Below are 24,085 nucleotides of genomic sequence, written 5' to 3' on the forward strand. Positions count from 1 at the left end.
CCTGCGTATAAATTGTTCTGTGTACTTTTGAGGTATGTTAGAAATGAACAACATTATCAGACAGGCAAAAAAATCTGTCTTATGATAAAGTATCAAGATTTTATTTATATATTTTTACATTTTTAAATTATTTTTATTTTTCACTTAAGTATAATTAACATACAGTGTTACATTAGCTTCAGATGTACAATTTAATGGTTCAACAATTCTATGGTTGAATTGTTTTTTGTCTCTTTTTTTCTTTGTTGATTTGTTTTGTTTCCTGAATTCCACATATCATATGAAATCTGTCTTTCTTTGATTTATTTTGTTAGCTTATACCTTCTAGGTCTATCCATGTTCTTGCAAATGACAAGATTTTACTCTTTTTTATGACTGAGTAATATTATAAATATAATGGAATATTAAATATATATATATGTATATACCATATATATGGGGTATCTATATACCATATCTTCCTTATCCATTCATCTATTGATGGACAGTTGCTTTGCTTTCATACCTTGGCTATTGTAAATATTGCTGCAGTAAACCCAGGATTACATATACCTTTTTATATTAGTGTCTCTGTTTTCTTTGGGTAAATATCCAGTAGTAGAATTACTGGGAATTTTCATTTCCCTGATGATTAGTAATGTGAGCATCGTTTCGTGTATCTTTTGGCCATCTGTATGTCTTTGGAAAAGAGTCGCTTCCGGTCCTCTGCCCAAAGTTCCATTGGATTTTTGGTGTTGAGTTGTGTAAGTTCTTAACATATGTTGGATATTAAAACCTTACCACATATATCGTTTGCAAATATTTTCTCCCATTCAGTAGATTGCCTTTTTGTTTTGTTGATGGTTTCCTTCACTGTGCAAAAGCTTTTTATGTTTTTATTCAAGCTTTTTCTAGATATGTCTCCTCCTCCCTAGAGTTTCACTTTGCCTTTGTTTCCCTTGCCAGAGGAGATATATCTAGAAAAATTGGCAGAGGGTGATGTCAAGGAATTACTATCTGGGTTCTCATCTAGGATTTTTATGGTTTCAGTTCTCACATTTAAAGTTTCTTCAACCCATTTTAAGTTTCTTTTTGTGTCTGGTGTTAATAAGTGGTCCAGTTTCATGCTTTTACATGTAGCCAGCCAGTTTTCCCAACGCCATAAGAGATTGTCTTTTCCCCATTATATATTCTTATATCCTTTGTCATAAATTAATTGACCATAAAGTGTAGGTTTATTTCTGGGTTCTCTATTCTATTTCACTGATCAATATGTCTGTCTTTGTTTTAGTACCATATTGTTGATTACTACAGCTTTCTAATATATCTTCAAGTCCAGAATTTTATGCCTCCAGCTTTGCTTTTCTTCTTCAAGGTTGCTTTGGCTATTCAGAGTCTTTTGTGATTTTATACAAATTTTAGGATTATCTGTTCTTAATCTGTGAAAAAAATGTTGTTTTGATAGGGATTGTATTAAATCTGTAGATTTCTTGGGTAATATATACATTTTAACGATATTTTTTCTAGTCCATGAGCATGGAGTATCTTTCCATTTGTTTCTGTCATTTTCAGTTTCTTTCATCAAGGTTTTGTAGTTTTCAGAGTTCAGATTTTTCATCTTCTTGGTTAAGTTTATCCCAAGTATTTTATTCTTTTTGGTGTAATTGTGAATGGGATCATTTTCTGAATTTCTCTCTATGCTACTTCATTATTAGTGTTGAGATTTCTCTTTATTAATTTTGCTTTCTGCAACTTTATTGAATTAATTTATCAGTTGTAGTATTTTTTTTGGTGGAGTCTTAAGGGTTTCCAAAAATAGTATGAAATCATCTGCAGATACTGAAAGTTTTGCTTTTTCTCACTAATTTGGATATCTTTATTTTTTTATTTCTTGTCTGATTGTTGTGACTAGGACTTCTAGTACTATGTTGAATAGAAGTGGTGAAAGTGGACATACTTGTCTTGTTCCTGCTTTTAGAGGAAAAGCCCTCAGGTTTTCACCATTGAGTATGATTTTTTTATGAATTTTTCATATATGACCTTTATTATGTTGAAGTGTGTTCCCTTTAACCTACTTTGTTGAGAGTTTGTATCATGAATGGCTGTTGTACTTTGTCATATGCTTAATATTTTAAAAGTGATTTCTAGAGAACCATGATGTTCCTGACCATTTTATTACCTACATCATGTAGCCAAATAATATTTTCCTCATATCCATATTTCTAATTTTACAACCTCATAATTACTGTATGTCCATCTCTCCCACTGTGTGTGTGTATGTGTGTGTGTGTGTGTGTGTGTGTGTGTGTGTGTTCTTCCCTCTCCCCCTCTGTTTTTATTTCTCCTCTCCTTCTTTAAGATGGATTTGGGTTCTTCAATGGATTCTTTGCCTGATAATTGTTCAAGTTAGAGTTAGGGTAAAGATCAACTTAATAGACTTAGTATACTGTAAATTCAAATCTGGCCCTGCCAAGATATATAAGTTCTGATTAACTCTGTACCAGTATCCAATTTGCTATGCACAATTTAAACCTTATAAAGAAAATCCTCAATAAGTATACTTGGTTGAACACTGAAGCTGGTTATTCATAAAAGTTAAGGAAGTTTAAAAGCAAGAAAGACCAAGAGACAAATACTATATTATTCACCTTTATGAAGTGTCTAAAGTGGTCAGATTTATTGAAAAAGAAAGTAGAATGCTGGTTGCCAGAGGCAGGGGGGAAAGGAAATAGTTTTTTAATGTGTGTTTTTTAAACAACAATTATCAGTCGATCATTGACCTATAAGAAATAATTTATTTCCTCAAAGTGTATTCATTTACTAGAATTTGACAAGAAGTATTTTCAATTATCTTCATTTTTTTCTGAAATTCAGTATTGCTTCACAATTCTAAGAATCAAGACATAAACTTTCATCTTACAATTAGAAATCAGATTTGAAATAAAAAGCCCTTTGGGGGCAGGTATGACATTTACATAAGGACACATGAAATTTTTTTTAATGTTTATTTATTTTTGAGAGAGAGAGAGCATGCACAAGAGGGGAAAGGGTAGAGAGAGATGGGGACAGAGAATCCAAAGTGGGCTCTGTGCTACCAGCAGAGAGCCTGATGCGGGGCTCGAACTCACAACCCATGAGATCATGACCTGAACCAAAGTCAGATGCTTAACCAACTGAGCCACCTGGGCTCCCCCATATGAAATTTTTGACTCAGGTTTTTTGTTTTACTAATATAATAGAACCAGAAGCATAGAACCTAAAACTGAAAGCAAGCCATTCATGACTTTATGACACTGGAAAAGAAAAGAGGTTCAAAGTCTGGCATAGAAGGAAAGGAAATATGTATAACAAGTGTATTTAAAAAAAAATAATGTTTATTTATATTTGAGAGAGAGAAAGACAGAGCACAAGTGGGGAAGGGGCAGAGAGAGAGGGAGACACAGAATCTGATGCAGGCTCCAGGCTCTGAGCTTTCAGCAAAGAGCCCAATACGGGGCTCGAACCCACGAGCTGTGAGATCATGACCTGAATCGAAGTCAGACGCTTAATAGACTTAGCCACCCAGGCACCCCTATAACAATTTTTTTATATTTAATCTTGCTTTAGTTTGATATAGTTATTATAATTTTTATATTAAAATAAAAATCAGTGGCAGCTGGGGCTTGCATGAATTTTAGAAGTGATCAAATCCAAATTGGAGAAGCATTTGCCTAAAAGACACCAATTAAATAAATAAATAAGTAAGTAAATAAATAAATAAATAATATGGGAAAATGAGAAATGGGACAGATTTTCAGAGAAAAGTTAAAAATTCAGTTTTGGAAATAAAAATTGGTGATGTTTATTAGAAAACCAGGTAGAGGAAAAATTAGTGATTAGATATTCAGAAATTTGAGTTGTACCCTTAAATAATGGAGAGCTACTGGAAGATTTCAGGTAGAGGGAACTAGAGTCAATTGTATGCTTTAGTTTAATACTCTCTGGTGGTTAGGTGCAAGTTTGACCTGGAAGATAAAAGCCTGATATTAGGGAGACCAGTTAGTATTTGGCTATAAATGTCGACCAAGACAGTTTGTGGGAATAAATAATGAATGTAAGGATAGAGAGGATTGGACACTTTGAGAAATATTGTACATGTAAAAACCAGGACAATATTTCTTTGGTTTTGAGTATCTTAGAAAAAGGAGTAAATTTTTTCTTCTAAATTAGTTGGCTTATTAAATATAAGTGTCATTGTTTGAAATAAAGAATAAAGAGGAAAAGCATGTTTAGGGGGAATAAATTCAAAATTAATTTTGACCATTTATAATTTCAGTTCATGTAGCATATTTAGGTATAGATATCCAGGAAGCAATTGAAATATGAGAGTAAAATTCCTGGGGGATGTCTCAGCAGAGCATAAATGTTAGGGAGAAATTAATTAGAATTAATGTTAAAATTGAGACCATGAGAATGGATGACAGTATAATGGAGAGAAAAATAAAGGAATATTCTCAAAATATAAAACAAATAAATAAAAGTATTTGAGATTTATGTAAAGTAAGAGGGCCATACGAAAGAGATTTTAGACTTGTTATGGCAAGGACAGTCATGAGTCAGTTACAAGGGAATTTAAAATTTCAAAAATGTTGCTATTTACACACAGTCACACTGTAAAATACTGCATTGTGAACATTGATGACCATTGTGATGGTAGGTGAAAGTAGAGGATTGCAGATGTGGGCCGGGCATAAGGAGTCAGACTGAAATGCATCAATTAAAAGGCAATGATTGTCAGAGTGGATCAAGAAACAGGACCCAATTATAAATGGTCAACAAGACACATTTTAAACTAAATGAAAATGAAAACACAACTTATCAAAATGCGTTAGGATATAATGAAAGCAGTGCTTAGAGGGAGATTTATACCATTGGAAGCATTTATTAGAAAAGAAGAAAGATCTAAAGTCAATACTCTGAGTTTCCATTTTATGAAACTAGGAAAAGAAGAGCAAATTAAATTTGAAGTAAGCAGAAGAAAAGAAATAAAAATTAGAGGAGAAATTAGTGAAATTGAAAACAGGAAATCAGTAGAGCAAATCAACAAAACCAAAAACCTAGTTCTTTGAGAAGATCAATAAAATTGATCCCCACTAAGATCAATTTCAAGGAAAAAAAAAAAAGAGAGGATAAAATTACCCTACGAGAAATGAAGAAGGGACTATCATGACAGATCCTAAGGACTTTAAAAGAATAATAAAGAGTACTGTGAAAAACTCTAAGTCCACAAGTTTGATAACCTTGATGAATTAGACCAATTTCTTGAAAGACACAATCTGCCCAAACACACACAAGAAGAAATAGATGACCTGAGTATGCCTATATCTGTTGAAGAAATTGAGTCAATAATGTATAATCTGAAACAGAAAGCCCCAGGCCAAGATGGGTTCACTGGTAAATTCTACCATATTCCACATTTAAGGAAAAATTATACCAATTCTTTACAATCTTTTTCAGAGGATTGAAGCAGAGAGAATATTTCCTAACTCATTCTGTGAGGCTGGCATTATCCTAATACCAAAGCCAGACAGAGATACATGAAAACTACAGATCAATATCTCATGTGAACATAAATACAGAAAACCTCAACAGAATATTAGCAAATCAAATGAAACAATGTCTAAAAATAATCATACATTATGACCAAGTAGGATTTATCCCAGGTTTGCAAGCCTTTTTCACATTTGAAGATCAGTTGATGTAATCCATCACATCAATACACTAAAGAAGAAAAATTACACAATTATATCAATGGATAGAGAAAGGCATTTGACGAACTTTAATATCCATTCATGGTAAAAAGTCTCAGTAAACTATAGGAGCAGAGGGGAAATTTCTTCATTTGAAAGTAATCTACAAAAAACCCCCCAAAAAACAAAAAAAAAACACAAAAAACCCCAAAAAACCTTACAACTATGGTAGGAAACTCAAAACTTTCCCACTAAGAACACGAACAGGCAAGAATGTTGCCTCTAACCACTTCTTTTCAACATTTTACTAGAAGTCCTTATTAATAAATAAGTCAAGATAAGGAAATAAAAGGTATACATATTAGGAAGGAAGATAAAAACACTTTGTTCACAGATGACATGATTGTCTATAAAGAAAATCTGAAAAAAAAATAGATAAAAAATTCCTAGAACTAACACATGATTATAGCAAGGTTGCAGGATACAAAAAAATATACAGAAGCCAATTGTTTTAATATATACTTGTAATTAACAAGTGGAATTTGATATGAAAAACACAGTATCATTTATATTAGTACCCTCAAATAATAAAATAGGTATAAATCTAAAAAAATATGTATAAGAGCTATAAATGTAAAACTACAGAACTCAGATAAAAAAATCAAAGTAAATAAATGAAGGTATATTCCATGTTCATGTCTAGAAAGACTCAATAATTTCTAGATATCATTTCTTCCCAAATTGAAATATAGATGTGTTATAATTTCAGTCAAAATCTTAGCAAACTATTTTATATATATATTGACAAACTGATTCTAAAGTTTATATGAAAATACAAAATATCCAATGAACACAATTTTGAAGGGGAAAAACAAAGTTGGAGAACTGACACTACCTGACTTCAAGACTTACTATAAAAAATATACTCATTAAAACAGTGTGATATTGTTGAAAGAACAGACAAATTGATCAATGGAACAAAATAGAAAGCCTAAGAATACACACACACACACGTATGTATGTATATATATGTGTGTATACATATATGTGTTTATATTTTTTTAATGTTTATTTATTTTTGATAGACAGAGCATGAGTGGGGAGGGGCAGAGAGAGAGGGAGACACAGAATCCAAAGCAGGCTGCAGCCTCTGAGCTGTCAGCACAGAGCCTGACGCGGGGCTCGAACTCACAGACTGTGAGATCATGACCTGAGCCGAAGTCGGGTGCTCAACCAACTGAGCCACCCAGGTGCCCCTACATATATATGTGCGTGTGTGTGTGTGTGTGTGTGTGTGTGTGTGTATACGCATATATATATATGGAAAACAGATACTGTCTTCAACAAATGGTGCTAAAACAACTGGATGTCCCTATGCAGACAAACAAAAACAAAAAAACAGATACAGATGTTACACATTTTACAAAAATTAACTCAAAGTGAATCATAGACCTAAATGTAAAATGTTGACTATAAAATCCTAGAAGACAGAATTGGAGAAAACCTAGATGACCATGGGTATGATGACATCTTTTTTGTTATATAATGCCAAAGGCAAAATCCATGAAAGAAATAATTGATGTGCTGGACTTCATTAAAATGAGGAACTTTTGTTTGTTTTGCTTGTTTCATTTGTTTTGTCTTGTGATTGACAATGTCAAGAGAATTATTAGAAGACAAGCCACATACTGGATGAAAATATTTGCAAAAGACACATTGAGTAAGGGACTGTTACCTAAAATATACAAAGAGCTTGGGGCGCCTGGGTGGCTCAGTGGGTTAAGCGACCGACTTCCCTCACTTGTGTGCACATGCTCTTGCTCTCACTCTCTCTCTCAAAGATAAATAAAAAAAAAAAATTAAAAAAATAAAATATATAAAGAACTCTTTTTTAACGTTTATTTATATTTGAGAAAGAGAGAGCGAGAGAGAGAGAGAGAGAGAGAATGCTAGTGGGGGAGGGGCAGAGAGCAAGGGAGACACAGAATCCAAAGCAGTCTCTAGGCTCTGAGCTGTCAGCACAGAGCCCGACACAGGGTTCGAACCCACCAGCTATGAGATCATGACTTGAACTGAAGTTGGATGCTTAACCAGCTGAGCAACCCAGGCGCTCCAATATACAAAGAACTATCTTAAGCCTCAATAATAAGAATACACACATCCCAATTAACAGTGTGCCAAAGACTTGTGTGCAAAGAAGATATATAGGTGGATAATAAGCATATGAAAATAGCTTCTGCCTTATATATAATCAGAGAAAGGCAAATTAATACAACAATAAAATATCACTGTTTATCTATTAGAATGGTCAAAATCCAGAACAGTGACAACTCCACATACTAGTGAGGGTGTAGAGGAACAGGAACATTCATTCATTGATGGTGTTCGCAAAGTAGTACAACTATTTTGAAAGACATTTCGATGGGTTTTTATGATTAAACATATTCTTATAATACTCAGCTATTACCCTCCTTGGTATTTACTCATAGGAGTTGAAATTTATACCCCACAATGGTCTCCACATGAATATTTATAGTGGCTTTATTCATAATAGCTAAAACTTGTAAATAACCAAGATGTCCTTTAGCAGATAAATGGGTAAACTGTGCTTATCCTGACATTGGAATAGTATTCAGTGCTAAAATGAAATTAGCTATCAACCCATAAAAATGCATGAGGGAACCTAAAATGCATGTTTACTAGGTGAAAGAAGTGACTTAGAAGCCACCAAGTAAAAAGGCTACATACTCTATGACATTCTGGAAATAGCAAAACTATGGGACAAGGGAAAGATCAGTTGTGTATATGTAGATGTGTTGGTGGATGCAATGGGGAGATGAATAGATGGAGCATTAAGGACTTTCAGGGCTGTGATACAGTATCATAATGAAGGATATATGTCATTATATATTTGTTCATATCCTATATAAGGTACAATGCCAAGAGTGAACCCTATAGTAACTGTGGACTTGGGATGATTATGATGTTTCAATTTAGGTTCATGTTAGGTAACAAATGTACCATGGTGCTGAGTGATATTGGCTAATGTGGGGGCTATGAATATGTGGGAACAGAGAGTATATGGGAAGTCTCTCTACCTTCTTATCACTTTTGTTGTTAACCTACAACAGGCCTAAAAATTAAAGATTGACAGGAAGGGGGTGCAGGGAAGAATCAGGCTGGCAATAAAGGCTTAGAGTGTGGGAGTAAAAAAAGGAGAGTGACCTTCAAGAAGTAATAAGTGGAAGGAAAAGATGGAACTGTAGGTTTGAGTTATGGGGCAAAGAGAAAATGATCTTATCCTTCAATAGTGTGAAATCTCTCCCATTCTAGTAGGAGAGAACATAGGAAAGAGGTGAATTTGAGCAATGTAGAAAGTCGGTAGGATGTACTTAAAGTGGAACTTAAGGGTAAGTAGCATAAATGTTGGTGAGGACGAGCCTACCTTCACATAAATTTGTAGATTAAGAGAAGCAAAGTTAAGAAAGACTTTGTCTTATGACCACAAACTTCTCAACGAAGCACTCAAAGTTGCCTTTTCTGGCAATCTAGGGTTGAGTACAAAGTTGGAATACCTGCAGAAGAAAATTAAAAGTAAATCCGAGACATGGGAAAGTAAAAGGCTAATGGGTGTATTAGTTTCCTTTCTCTGCTATAGCAAATTACAGTAAATTATATAACTAGTAACCTCAGATTTTAGTACTTTGTAGTTCTATACAAGTGTGATGTGTATCTCACTAGCTAAAATCAAGACATATGTAGGGCTGTGTTCCTTTCTGCTCCAGGCTCTATGGTGAATCTATTTCCTTGCCCTTTCCAGCTTCTAGATGCTGCCTGACATAATTGGCTTCTTATCTGTCCCCTTCTATCTTCAAATCCAGAAATGATTATCCAATACTTTCTTACATCTCAGTACTTCACAGTGCTTCCTCTGTTTCCATCTTCCACATTGAAAGACCCTTGTAATTATATTGGACACACCAAATAATCCAGGATAATCTCCCTATCTTAAAGTTAACTGATAAACAGTTTTAATTTCATATGCTACCTTACTCCCTCTTTGCCATGTAACCCAATATAGTATTGGGTTCTGGTGATTAGGAGGTGGGCATTTCTTGAGACCATTGTTCTATCAAAATGGCTGAGGCTGAGCGTCAACCTGAATTTAGAGACTAGGGCTTGAAATGAGGCTAATCTTGGAAATGCATACTTATATGCCACAACAAAGAAATAGAAAAAAAAAAAACTTGTTTGAGCCTGGATTCAGAGTTCAAACTTGTGTTTAGTGAAAAAATAGAAGTACAGAAAAATTAGGTGGTAATGATAGAGTATATTGCATAATGAGCCATGGTGTCTGGTCCTGTTAGCTGAAGACATTAGGAAAAAAAAAAAAAAACAACTGATAGACTGCAGGTGGTGACTGTGGAGTGGAAAATGGGGAAAAAAAGGAACTGATGTTATCTGTGAAATGAAAAGGTAGCTATGATGTATTTAAGGAAGTGAAAGTCAGAAAAATAATATTCAAAGAGTAGGATATTGGAATTTAAGATCTCAGAGCTAGACTAGTTTAGGGTGATGAAAACTTCTAGGACATAATCATGGGAACAAATAATTAACGATGGGGATAGTGGCCACTGAAATGGAGAAGTTCAAATATTTGTAAAGTATTATTGGATGGACCATTCATAATGTACCCTGAAGTCACCTGTTATGATAACTGACTTTGCAGTAGAAAGATCATGAGACTCATAATAATTTGTCAATCATTGAAGGAGAACTCTCAGAAAAGTAGTCAAATATGGAGGTACTTGTAGTAGAGCTACAGATTAACAGCATGAGAAATAAAGAAGCAGGGATTTGTACTTGATGGTAGATAAGAAATGATGTGGGGACTTAGCTTTAGGGAATCAGAAGAAAGCTTCCTCCACCCCTTGGCCCCAAAATACAGAAAAGGAATGAGAATAAGGAGAAACCTTATTCTCCTGAAGAAACTTGTAGAGGAAGCTGAAAACTTTGGGTTGAGTTAGGTTATATTTAAGGCACAAAAGTAAAGATGCAGGGATATTTGTTTACCATAGAACAACATTTGAAAAGGTCTGATGGAAGGCTTTGCAGAGAAAGTCTGCATATATGTTTTGGGGGTTATATAAGGAGCCAAAGAGAAGAATTATGGGACAGTATTCCATGCTGGTGAAAACACAGAAGCTAAAGCCTCTAAGCTATTTGCCTGTTAATGATGACAAAGGTTAGAATTAATGATGAAGTTTTCAAAGGGAACATTATAATAAATTTACAATAACATTAATAAAAGCAGAAACCTTATGTATAGGAGGGAGCTGATAGTGTTAAGGGTTGATGGTACTCTTGTAGATGCTACAGGAAGCCCAGGAGTAAATCTTAGATGTCTTATTCATAGAGAATTTTCCTTAATTATATTGTTGGAAGGAAGGGAGGGAGGGAGGGAGGAAGAGAGAGAGAGAGTGAAGGAGGGTGGAAAGGAGGGTAGGAGGAAGGGAAGGATGGATTGAATAGAGAGACATAGAAAAAAAATCACTAGGTTATTTCCTAGTGTTAAAATGAGAGTGGATTTGTCCTAGAGTGCTTTCAACACAGCTCCTGATGCTATCCTTTATTTCTGCAGGAAGGCACTAAAAAGCAAAAAAAAAACTTTGAGAGTTGTGTTTTTAAATACTAAAATGCAAGTCTTAAGTTAGGTCAATCCAGCATTAAACTAAATTAAACATCTACCAAAATGAGCACATCAGTATACATATAAGAGATATATCTTTCATCTTAGAGAGCTTCTGTTTAAAATTGACATTCTTTCTGTTTTTACTAGTTCAGTATTTGATTACATGGAGGGATAAGGATATGATTGAGGGGGGGGGGAAGATAATATCAGTAAGGACCTGCTTTGAAGAATGGCGTGAAGCAGTGGAGTGTGTGTCTCTCTTTGTAGTTACTGTCTATCACTCATAATGGGATCTCTGTGCATTTACTACAATGAGAAAGAAATGTAAGCTTTCACAGCCTCTTACAATATGAATAATGAATTATAAATGTTTCTGATCACATTAATGCTGCAGGAAAAGTGAAGTGATTGAGGAAAGTATTTAAAAAAAAACGATTTTCCTCAGATTTAGAAGGTAAATTTGAATTTATTATGGCTGTTTAAGAAATTTCTGAATGCAATGGGTACTTTTAAATTATAAATTAATAAGACAGTAACTATATACTGTTTGATATTTGGCATATATATGTGAGAAGGGGGTTTGGATATGTTTAAAGTTATTTTTTAGTTTTATATAAGAAGAGGTAGCAGGAGGAGGGAGGTACAGTATTACAAATTATAATGGAAGATGTAGTCATCCGAGATTCTAAAATAGCTGAAGCATTAAATGAATATTTCCAAATACATTTACAAGGGAGAATATTTATGACTACCAATTCTATATCAGAATCACTATGGCCAAGGTAATAAAGAAGATGGAAAAAATTCAAGTCTCTGAATTTTCCTAACTTGACATGTTAGTAGCACATGACCTGGCTACTAAAATAGTCATTAGGTTTAAGTGCATTTCTTTTGAAATTTCATGAGTAATTGGAAATACATGTGTAGCACTCAAGTTAATATAGTCAATCTGCAACCTCAGCCTTCACTAAATAAGCAGATCATCGAGAAAACATTTTTCCCATTTTTTGAAACATGGAATTATTGGTCCCCACCAACATGGTTTTTGATCTGATTTTTCAGTATAGGAGGCTTGTTAGAGTAGTTTCTTCTTATTCCCTTGTTGTGTCTTATTGTAAATAGTGATGTTTATAATGCTAAAGATTAAACATAAGGAAAATTCCCCCATAATTTGAATCATAAAGTTTTGTTGCTTGAAATATACATGAAGACATTGGTTGAATTGATCTTCTCTGTTTAGTTAGTATGAGAGACAAAGGAAGGAAAAAATAAAATGACATTATCAAAATTACCACTCTTAAAACACAGTTTGATGTGGTCATGATCTCTTTTAGATTGTTGTGAAACTATTTAGTAAACTGGAAAAGATAATAAAGTAAGTGAAATCACAGGCAAGCTTAACTTGACTAGTCACCTTGCTACTTGGGTGTGGCGCATATATATATATATATATATATATATATATATATATATTTTAATTGTTTCATTTTAAAAATTGTTTCAAGACTGATCTTTGTATTTTTTTATTTAAATTTTTAAATTTTCCTTTTCATTTAAAATGTTTATTTATTTTTAGAGAGAGAGAGAGACAGAGTGGGCAGGGGAGAGTAAGAGGGAGGGAAAGAATCCCAAGTTGGTTCCATGCTGTCTGTGCAGAGCCCCATGCTGGGCTTGATCTCATGAACTGTGAGATCATGACCTAAGAAGAAATCAAGAGTCAGACACCTAACCGACTGAGCCATCCATGTGCCCCTTTATTTTTTTTTAAATAAGAAAAATAATATTAAAAAATGGAATGTGACATTGACAATAACTTTCAAAATGATTAGAACTATCGAACTAATATTTGTTAATTTACATGGTAAATTTTTTTAGTCATACAGACTTTTTAAAAAAATGTTTTTAACGTTTTATTTATTTTTGAGACAGGGAGAGACAGAGCATGAACAGGGGAGGGGCAGAGAGAGAGAAACACAGAATCTGAAACAGGCTCCAGGCTCTGAGCTGTCAGCACAGGGCCCAACGCGGGGCTCGAACTCACGGACCACGAGATCATGACCTGAGCCGAAGTTGGCCGCTTAACCGACTGACCCACCCAGGCGCCCCTCATATAGACTTTTAAAGAATGTATTACATTTAGCAACATTCTTCGTATTTATCAGGGGAGAAAGGTTTGACAGTAGTCTTGAGAAGTTTATAGTATAGGAAAACCATGCATACATAGTATGTATGTAAAAGGATAGAAGTTTGTGTATAGGAAAGGCATACATACATACATAAGGGGAAAATCCAGCTAAAGAAGTGTGTGGCAAAATCTTGTAAAAACAGCTTTCATACACTGAAAATGAAGGAAGAGGTCAGACATCCTAGGGCAGTTTCTGGACATGGTCTACCAGAGTTGCTTCTCAGTTATCACCCAAAAAAATCTTAAAAAACAAAATCTTGCAGAAAGGAGGTAGAATACTTCATAGAGGAGGACAATGTGAGCAAAAATGTATGTAGGATTGGTAAAGAGTCTTTTCATATATATCTGAGAAACCACCTTCTAGTTAGTAGAATATCTGAGGGAAGCTACACAGTGTGTAACGGAAGATAAAGCTGGATAAAAAGATGAGAAATCCAGAGTAGATGAGCTTTCATTGGGTATTAGTAAAGAGAATGAAAACCAGAAACCAAAGCTGAGCCTAGGGGGTACCTATTTAGTGGGTAGGAAAGGAACAAAAGCAAAATATTCTTCACAGGACCAATCATAATTCATCATTACCATGTACATACCATATACCAAAAAGACGGCTCTAGGCACTGAAGATTCAGCAGTGGTGAGAGTCTCCTTGCTTTTGAAGAGCTTACTGTCTAGTGACAGATATAGGTACACAAATCATTCAGCCACATAATAGGTACAATCAAAGAGTGTGCCTAAAGGCTAGAAGGGAACAAACACACAGATCAAAATGCCTCTTTCTGTCCGGGAAGATGAGAGAAGACCTTATTGAATAGTTGACTTTTGTGTTTGGTCTGAATACCAAACATGATGATGTTGATTTGGAAGGGTGAATATTGATCTGGAAATCAGAAACAGAGGGGAATAGGATTCCAGACCGAGGAATTACGTATGAAGATATGTTAAAACAGACTATAAATTCAGATTACCAAATATAGCTAAATGACACTGCAGTCCAGGAAGCTGACCAGGGAATCATAAAAAGTGAAGTTGGCACAAAGCGGGGATGGATCATAAAAGGCTTTGCTTGGATCTTGCCTTAAGATGTTTAAGAATCATTTGAAGATTTAAGCATTTTAAACTGTTTAATGATGCTGTCAGATTCTGCACTTTGAACCATCACTGCAGCATTTGTGTAAAAGATAAGTTACAAGTCAGGACCAGAGTTCAAGACTCTGATATGGTGGACATTGATGAGCAATGCTGAGTAGAATCTATTTAAATCATTGCCGGTCAAGAAGTGGAGAGCAGTGAAGAACATTAGAGATAGATAAAAGCCGGCTGCAAATACGTGTGGGTAAGGGAGAGGAAGAATTACAGAATACATGCTAAGCTTTGACTCAGGGGCTATATAACCAAATATGGCTGTAGCAGTAAATGAAGAGGATAAGAATAAGGAGTTAATTGTAATATATAATCAATGGATCAAGAGTTTATTCTGCCTTTGTTGTGTGAATATGTTTTCATGTGGGAAAAATCTCTATTTAGAGAAATTTCTAACAAATGCAGAAAGGATAACACTTTGTAACCTTTAATAAAATAGTAGATCCAGGTGATGATCATCAATGATGCCCTATTGATAGGGTATTTCTTTTTTTCTTTTTTTTTAATTTTAATTTTTTTAATTCCCAGTTGTTTTCCATCATTTTTTTAGACCCTACTCACATGTATAATAATTTGTAAACAGTAGTAATAAGAGTGTAAAACAGTTATGTATTCATTCTTATATTCACTTTGCTAACATGTTTATATTGCATTTTGTGGGATATTAAAATCATTTATTCTAGATGGTGGAGTTATGGGTGTTTTAATTTTTTTCTCTTTAAAAATTTTTTTAATTCAATTTATTGTCAAATTAGCTAATAACAATGTATATGGTGTGCGCTTTGCTTCAGGAGTAGATTCCCGTGATTCATCACTTACATAAAACACCCAGTACTCACCTCCATAAGTGTCCTCCTCAATGCTTATCACCCATTTCCCCTGCCCCCGCCCCCCAGCCGTCCCTACCTTCCACCCTCAGTTTGTTCTCTGTATTTACAAGTCTCTTATGATTTGCTTCCCTCTCTGTTTGTAACTGTATACGTTTTTTTCTTTCCCTTCCCCCATGGTCTTTTGTTCAGTTTCTTAACTTCTACATATGATTAAAAACATATGATACCTACCTTTCTCTGACTGACTTATTTCACTTAGCATAATCTCCTCCAGTTTCATCCACGTTGTTGCAAAAGGCAAGATTTCATTCTTTTTCATTGTCAAGTAACATTTCATTGTGTATATATACCACATATTCTTTATCCATTCGTCAGATGATGGACATTTGGGCTCTTTCCATAATTTGGCTATTGTTGATAGCACTGCTATAAACTTTGAGGGTACATATGCCCCTATGAATCAGCACGCCTGTATCCTTTGGATAAATTCCTAGTAGTGCTATTGCTGGGTTATAGGGTAATTCAGTCTTTAATTTTTTGGGGAACCTCCACACTGTTTTCCAGAGTGGCTGCACCAGTTTGCATTTCCACCAACAATGTAAGAGGGTTCCCCTTTCTCCACATCCTCACTAACATCTGTTGTTTCCTGAGTTGTTCATTTTAGCCACTCTGATCAGTGTGAGGTGGTATCTCAATGTAGTTTTGATTTGTATTTCCTTGATGATGAACAAGCATCTTTTTATGTGTCTGTTGGCTATTTGGATGTCTTCTTGGGAAAAACGTCTATTCATGTCTTCTGCTCATTTGTTCACTGGGTTATTATTATTTTGGGGGGGTGTTGTGTTTGGTTAAGTTCTTTATAGATTTTGGATTCTAACCCTTTATCTGATATGTCATTTGCAAATATCTTCTCCCAATCCATCGGTTGCCTTTTAGTTTTGTTGATTGTTTCCTTTGCTGTACATAAGCTTTTTATCTTGATGATATCCCAATAGTTCATTTTTGCTTTCATTTCCCTTGCCTTTGGAGATGTGTAAAGTAAGAAGTTGCTGCGGCTGAGGTCAAAGAGGTTGTTGCCTGTTTTCTCTTTTAGGATTTTGACGGTTTCCTATCTCATATATAGGTCTTTCAAATTCAAGTTAATTAATATACAGTGTAGTATTGGTTTCAGGAGTAGAAACCAGTGATCCATCACCTACATAAAACACCCAGTGCTCATTCCAACAAGTGCCCTTCTTAATGCTTACTACCCATTAACCTATCCCCCACCCACTTCTTCTCCAGAAACCCTGGGTTTCTTCTCTGTATTCAAGAGTCTCTTATAGCTTGTCTCCCTCTCTGTTTTTATCTTATTTTTCCTTCCCTTCCCCTATGTTCATCTGTTGTGTTTCTTAAATTCCACATATGAGTGAAATCATATGATACTTGTCTTTCTTAAGACAGGTATTAGGACGGTATCACCTGACCTGAAAATAAGTTTCAGCCTTACTAAAGGTGGGGCAATCATACATGATATGTTCCGTGATGTGATGCAAGAGGAAATACAGAGCATCACATATGAAATTTTCTTCTATTAAAAAAGAAATTGGCCCTATAATTTATCAAGAGTTTAGATTTAATTACCAGTTTATAGGGAATACTTAAACTAGTGGAAAAGTCAGCCACTACTGCAAGGAACAGTTAAAGCAATGCCAAGAAAAGAGACATGGAGGGCAGGTGATGGTAGAGGATTAAAAAGAGATTTTAGAAGCACAATAATCAAATGCAATTTGTGGAATTTGATCTTGATTGGAATGAACCAACTTTAAAAAGAGCTCCTTGAAATACTCAGGCAAGTTTAAATATAGACTCAGTATTAGACTCTATTTAGTATTTATTGTTAATGTTATTGGGTATGTTATTAGAGATGCATGCTGTTGAATTTACAAATGGAAAGACATAGAACCTTGGATCTTATTTAACATGACATGACATACATGACATGACATGACATAAAATAAAAACTTTGTAAGGACTGGATAAAATGAGATTGGGAACATTTATCTCTGAAGTTTAGTGTTCGACATGAATAGTTGAAAGTTCTTTGTGGTCCTCTCTTTATGTTTGAGAATTCCCATAATGAAAAGGAAAAAAAAAAAGTTTAATTTAAAGTAGGTCAATTTTAGGTGCCCGTCAGATGTGCAGGTGTGGATTTTCAGTAGAATTTAATGTTAATACATATTCTAAATTATTTTTGGATGATGTATTCACTAGAAGTTTATGCACAGTACACAATGAGACTGTAGTCATATGAACTCTGGGGACAGCAACATTTAGGAGGGAAGAGGAAGAGAAGTTAGTAGAGGTTAGTAAAAAGGATCAGAGAGATGGGAAGAAAGTCAGGATGATGCTCCAAAGAAGAAAGAGTTACCAACATGCCTATATGTCACACAAGGTATTATGCATTAGATTTTAAAATCATATGGTATCATTGGTAGTCCTATTGAGAGGAATTTTAGAGGAATGCTCATGGAAAGAAGAGAACGGACTAGAAGGCTAGAGAGAAAAGGATTCATAAAGGGTCTAGAAATAAGACATTAGAATTCTTTGTATCCTTTCAAAAAGATTGGCCATTAAGGTTTTCTTTTTTTAAGTAATGTTTGCTTTTATTTTTGTTTGTTTTCTACTTTGTTTGGTGGTAGAGAAATATAGGAGAGTAGGATATGTAAGGGTGGGTGACTCATGGATGCAGAGGAAGATGTAACACAAAGCTATTGTAAGAGAACTGATGCTAATAAACAGAGCTGCTCACTCATACAGGTCCTCCTGTATGAGAAACCTTTCCAAGGCCCTAGAGAGAGCCCTTGCAGTATGTGTGCATGGACATAGATTTTGTAAAAAGGAGAAAAAGAAATTAGATATTACCTGTACTGTTACAACTTCTATCACTTTTTGCCCCTCATCTACAGTGGTGTTTGACCACTAGCATTTATGGGATCCTGCTAAATGGACTTTGAATTGAGAATCCTTTTAGTTGAGATTGAGTGGGATATGTTGTATGTAGTCTAATTGGAGTTTAAATTATTCTGGCTGTGCAGGCATAGAAATGATTTATAGGACTATTCCTTCTACCCACTGTGAAAAATCATTGTGACACAAAGGTACAGGGCCATCATTTGTACTGTAACTTCTGCCATGGTGCCTGGTCCTGGAAGCAGGTGGAGAGTAGAGGAAAGTAAAATTTAAAATGCAGAGAGCTAGAAATGTAAAATTAAAAGTAAGAGATTTGGTTCTCATCAATACCTGGTCAAAATGGAAGTTCTACTTGTCAGATATATACTAGATAATACAATACATATAATCATAAAAATACCATGTCATTTTTTCTTTTTTTTTCTTTTTGGTGAACATATAATTATGGATACAGTTGCCTGTGTTTGTATTGCACAAACCTTTGCTATTACAAATAGTAACTATATTTATAACTGCTCGTGTGTAAAAAAAGAATGTAAAAGAAACATTCCTACATTTGACAATAAGTGCCCTTTAACAAGTAATGTTGCCATGTGAAGACATGACCATTGAGTATGCAGCCATTAAATGATAGGAAAAGGTTCTTAGCCAGCTATATTAAGCAGTGAATTGATTAAAAAAAGTTACTTTTCTACATTTTGTGACATTTAGGGTATTTTGCTACTTTTAAAATTTGTAATATTTTATGATTTCATTTGTTTATCTGAAATGTTCATTGTCATACTTAATACTGCCATCATAATTTTATATATATATTTTAAAGAAACTTTTTCACAAAACCTGGATCTAAGAATGTACAGGAGTCAAGAAGAAGATGGCTTATGCAAGGAAGTGCAATAAACATTTACAAAAAAATAAAAATTATAAAAGCTCTCACTTCTCTTAGTTTTTGTTCAATCAAGAACAGAAGGACTTGGCCTTTAACAATACAGAATTATTTTCTTAAAAACACAGTTTGAAAAATATTTGTATTCTAAGTGCTAGGATAGTCACACATACACATACAAAGTAGCATATACATCAAAAATGAACTGTGTTTATTTAGTTCATAGCTGATTATTGCTTTCTTCCTCTACCCTGTCACCCACCTCCACCTCACAGGAGAAACACACAAACTCTGCATCTCCTTTCTTAAACTTGATTTTTTGCTGTCAAGTCTGGAGAGAAAAGGGAAATGCCACAAAGGAAAATGAAATACTTTTAGGGCAAAGAGAATAAAATGTAAGCAGAATGGAATGTTGCCTCTTTAGGGAAGTTGAATAAACTATTTACTGTTTCTTGTTAATAAATCTAAAAAGTCAAATATGTGATGAAAGTATTTTGTCCCTGGTAAAACATAGTAGGTCTCTAGAATTTTTGCTCTGTTTGACCACTGGGAGCAAATATTCTATACCCATAAATACACTTAATAGTAAATCAAAGATGATTAAGGCCACAATCCGAAGATTTAGGAAAACAACAAACTAACAAAAAAAGATATAGGCCAAGGAGTAATATGTCCTTAGGATAAAACATTTATGGCACTATAGATTTAAAGGGCTGATAATTTTATGACAGATGCAATTTACAATTTTCAAAAGCATATTATATTGTATATTGATGAAGTATATTTAGAAAACTGCAAGACAATGCTTAATTATTTATAGGGAAATACAATTGTTAGTGTTGTTTGCATGTGTCTTCTAAAACATAGTTTATTTAAATTATTTAAAAATAATTTTAGATAGATTTTATTAGTTTGATTTTTATTTTTCAAGGGCCAGGTATATATTAATGTTTAATTCTGGATCCAGAATTTAACCTAATTTCCTCTTTTGAACTAGAAGTAAAGTTCATATTTCAAAAAAAGTTTATTCTTTTATCTTTTATTTACAGATTTAAAAGCAGTGTAGACATAGTTGCAAAAATGATAGGCTACTATTTTGTTTTTATAATGCACAGAAAAGTTGAGAATTTTCCGTTTCATTTTACCAGTATAGACAAACCAGATGTGACACACAGTCTTCCCATAAATATCTGACTGATCGTCCTTCTTATCCTTGAGAATGAAATGAAGGTAAGGCCTACGTTGCAGTACAGTTGGGAAAAATCATAGAGGAAGACTTGTGGTAGTCCTGAGTTTAAATCCTTAATCAGTCACCTGTCTCTCATGTGACGGTGGGCAAAATCATTCATTCCACTGTAGAGTATGATTGCTATTTGAATGCTTTTATATTCATTAGTTAATATGACCCAGCTTTTATTTCATTTTCAGAATGACAGTATAATGAACACTGTATTTTTCCTCATGAACCCAACATCGTATGTCACATATTTGAGTAGGGATGCTATGTAGGGAGATCTTACATAATTAGTGAACACCCAACAAAATATTTATTGTTAACTTTCCTTTTTTCAGCATTATTTACATGTTTTCATACCTTTGATATTAAAAGATAGTGATATTATGAGTGAACAGATTTTAAAGATAGCAGCTTACTTGAACTTTTGAGAAAGTAAACTAATTCACAATAAAGTGACATAATTTCAGGCCCTAGTTCCTAACTTGACCCCGTAATGATGGGAATCTTAGTAAAATATAATATAGGTTACAGGTTTATGTTTTAGTTAAATAATTCTTAGTAGCCAGAATAGAGCAAGAATGTTCTCTCTTCTTTTAAAGAAAAGTATTCCCATTTAGACCTTGAAATTACAGTGAATTTTTGTCTTCTATGGCTGTCTAATATTGAACCAAAAAACTATTGTAAACTTTTTTAAACTAAAATTTTACCATTCAGGTTCTCTGAAATATTTCTGTAATTATCCTGATATGCTTAGATGCTTATGCTACTAAAACATACCTGCAATGCATTAAAATAGATAGTTTTTACATTAAAGAAGTTACATAGAAGTAATGTTTTTCAAGTAATATTAGAATTCAAGGTAATCATTCCAAAGTATTTCAGCTTTTGAATAAACATATCTCCTTGTACCACAGTATTCTTCTTGGCCCAAATGCAGTGATTGATAAAGTGCTTAAATCAACAGAAAGAGCAATCTTCATTACTTATTTCATAACTTTGGAGATTCCAGGGAATAAACTCTCTACTTTCAAATTTTGGAACCATATATCATAAAGTCCCTGTGGCTGCAGTAATGAATTAATGTACTAAGGTAGTTCTCAAAACAGCTGGTTAATATTGATAGAACAAAGAGTCATCAAAGGCCAGAAGTACAATAATAATGGTCATGTGAAAATGACCAACAGATACACTAAAGACCTGAAAGTGTAAGTTAAAGTATATCAACTAAACTCCGTTATTAAAGTGAGTGGTAAGTTAGACTGCCCTAGAAATCTAAGTATATATTTCATAGTACTAGAAATATCTAGTAGAATTAAAATTAATACCCTATGAAATTGATAATAGCTCTCCATTTTTTTTACCCTAGTTTAAAGAACTACCTAGGGAATTAAGGTGAAGTTGTGACACAGATTTACATAAATCTCCCTAATGATTGTTGTGTTATTTCAGTTTTTATGGCTTCCATTGTCATCTTATATTTTCCATTCTCTATGTATGTGTGAATACATAATGTTAATATGGAAATCCTATTAAAAACTTTACTATTTTAGTTATTTCTTTGAAAAATAGTTTTTGGCCCATTTTCTTTCTTTCTTATATGCCTCTTATTTACTAGTCTTTCTTCCACAAATTCAAATGTCCTGAGAGAAATGGATGGCAAGTAAATGCCAGAGAATGACTAAGTGTAATAAACATAAACAGCTGCTGGGGTGCCATCTTCAAAATTAGACATGGAGAAATGTTTCTTTTCTGTTTTCACATGTGAATACACTAGATGGGTAGTTATTATGTCTTTACCAGCCACTGCCTTATGTAACATAATATATTCAATATACGGTTACCAAAAGAACAGCAGATGCTTGTGAATACTCAAAGAGGCACATGTAAGTCTTCCTTGTATAAATAGGCTTATGTCAGCTTCATAGTCGGTGGACTCAATCAAGCATGAATTTGTGTTCCACCTCTTTATACTCTACCGTACCTAATTTCGTTAAATAATTGTAATGTTCTATTTTTAACTAGTTTTCAATTTCTAGCTTGACCATTATATTTATTGTTGTTTATTCATTATATTTTGAAGGTGGGGGGTTTACTTCATTAAGTAATGATTATGAAATTTTATCCCAAGTTACTGTAGAGAGTTTACGTAATTTATATCCATACTGATATCTGTTATATTATCTTACTGTCCACCTGAAGTAACAAGTTTTTACTTCACAAACGGGATAGTATTGTTCTGTCTACATCAGGAATAAGGATCCATTTTGGTGGACACTTATGTTGCAAGTCAGCTGCATTGAATGTGTCCCTTTAATCACAGAGGTAAAATGGATTTGTAACCACCATTCCTTGATCATGCTTGTATTTATGACATCGTTTTTCACGGCACTTTTTTTTTTTTTTTTTTTTTTGCAGTGAGTGAAAGCATGAATTATTTAGATTTGAAGTTTTTTTTAATGCAAATAGATTTTCTCATATTTCTTCCTGCCACAGTCTGCCCAGAACAAATATGCTATATTAGCTGAGTAATTACACCCTAACTGTCTTCTTCTGGATGCAACTCTAAACAGTACTTGTCTTGTGAGCAGTGATTATTTGTATTTGCAAACAGTCTATTAGCCTTTTCAAAGACCTACTTGGTATACAAAGAACTTGGCAAAGAGCTTCCTTTCCAAGGAACTTGTGTGTTTGTGTGTTTATGTGTGTAGGTTTTATTTATTTATTTATTTTTTTTTTTAATTTTTTTTTCAACGTTTTTTATTTATTTTTGGGACAGAGAGAGACAGAGCATGAACGGGGGAGGGGCAGAGAGAGAGGGAGACACAGAATCGGAAACAGGCTCCAGGCTCCGAGCCATCAGTCCAGAGCCTGACGCGGGGCTCGAACTCACGGACCGCGAGATCGTGACCTGGCTGAAGTCGGACGCTTAACCGACTGCGCCACCCAGGCGCCCCTATGTGTGTAGGTTTTAAATTTGAGCAAGATCACCCAGAAAATTAGCACCAACAAATAGCTATAAAATGAGATATCTACCCTATCCTGATAATTTGTTAAGCAGATTAGCAACCCTCACTCCATCTTTGTTAAATAATTCTACTTTCTATCTAACTTAAATACATGAGATTATGGGTTAAATTTATTTACTCTGGTTCTTTCCTCACATGTAGTCACTGTTTTGTATGTAATCATAATGAAATCACTTCACTCTTCTGTTTTTTAAATTTGTTGATAAATCCATTACTTCACATAGAACTTACCTCTAATACTTTAATAAAAAAATAACTACTTGTGAGCATTTATTAAGTGCTAATTCTGTACTTAGCACTTTGCATGTCTTTTCTCATCGTTCTTAAAAACAGCTCTTGAAATACAGATTATAATTTGAAACCAAGCCTGTATTACTTCACATGCAATAATACTAGAAATTATTCTCATCTTTCTCAACTGTTTCCAAG

This window comes from Panthera uncia, chromosome B1 (assembly GCF_023721935.1).
Source record: "Panthera uncia isolate 11264 chromosome B1, Puncia_PCG_1.0, whole genome shotgun sequence".
Taxonomy (NCBI): Eukaryota; Metazoa; Chordata; class Mammalia; order Carnivora; family Felidae; genus Panthera; species Panthera uncia.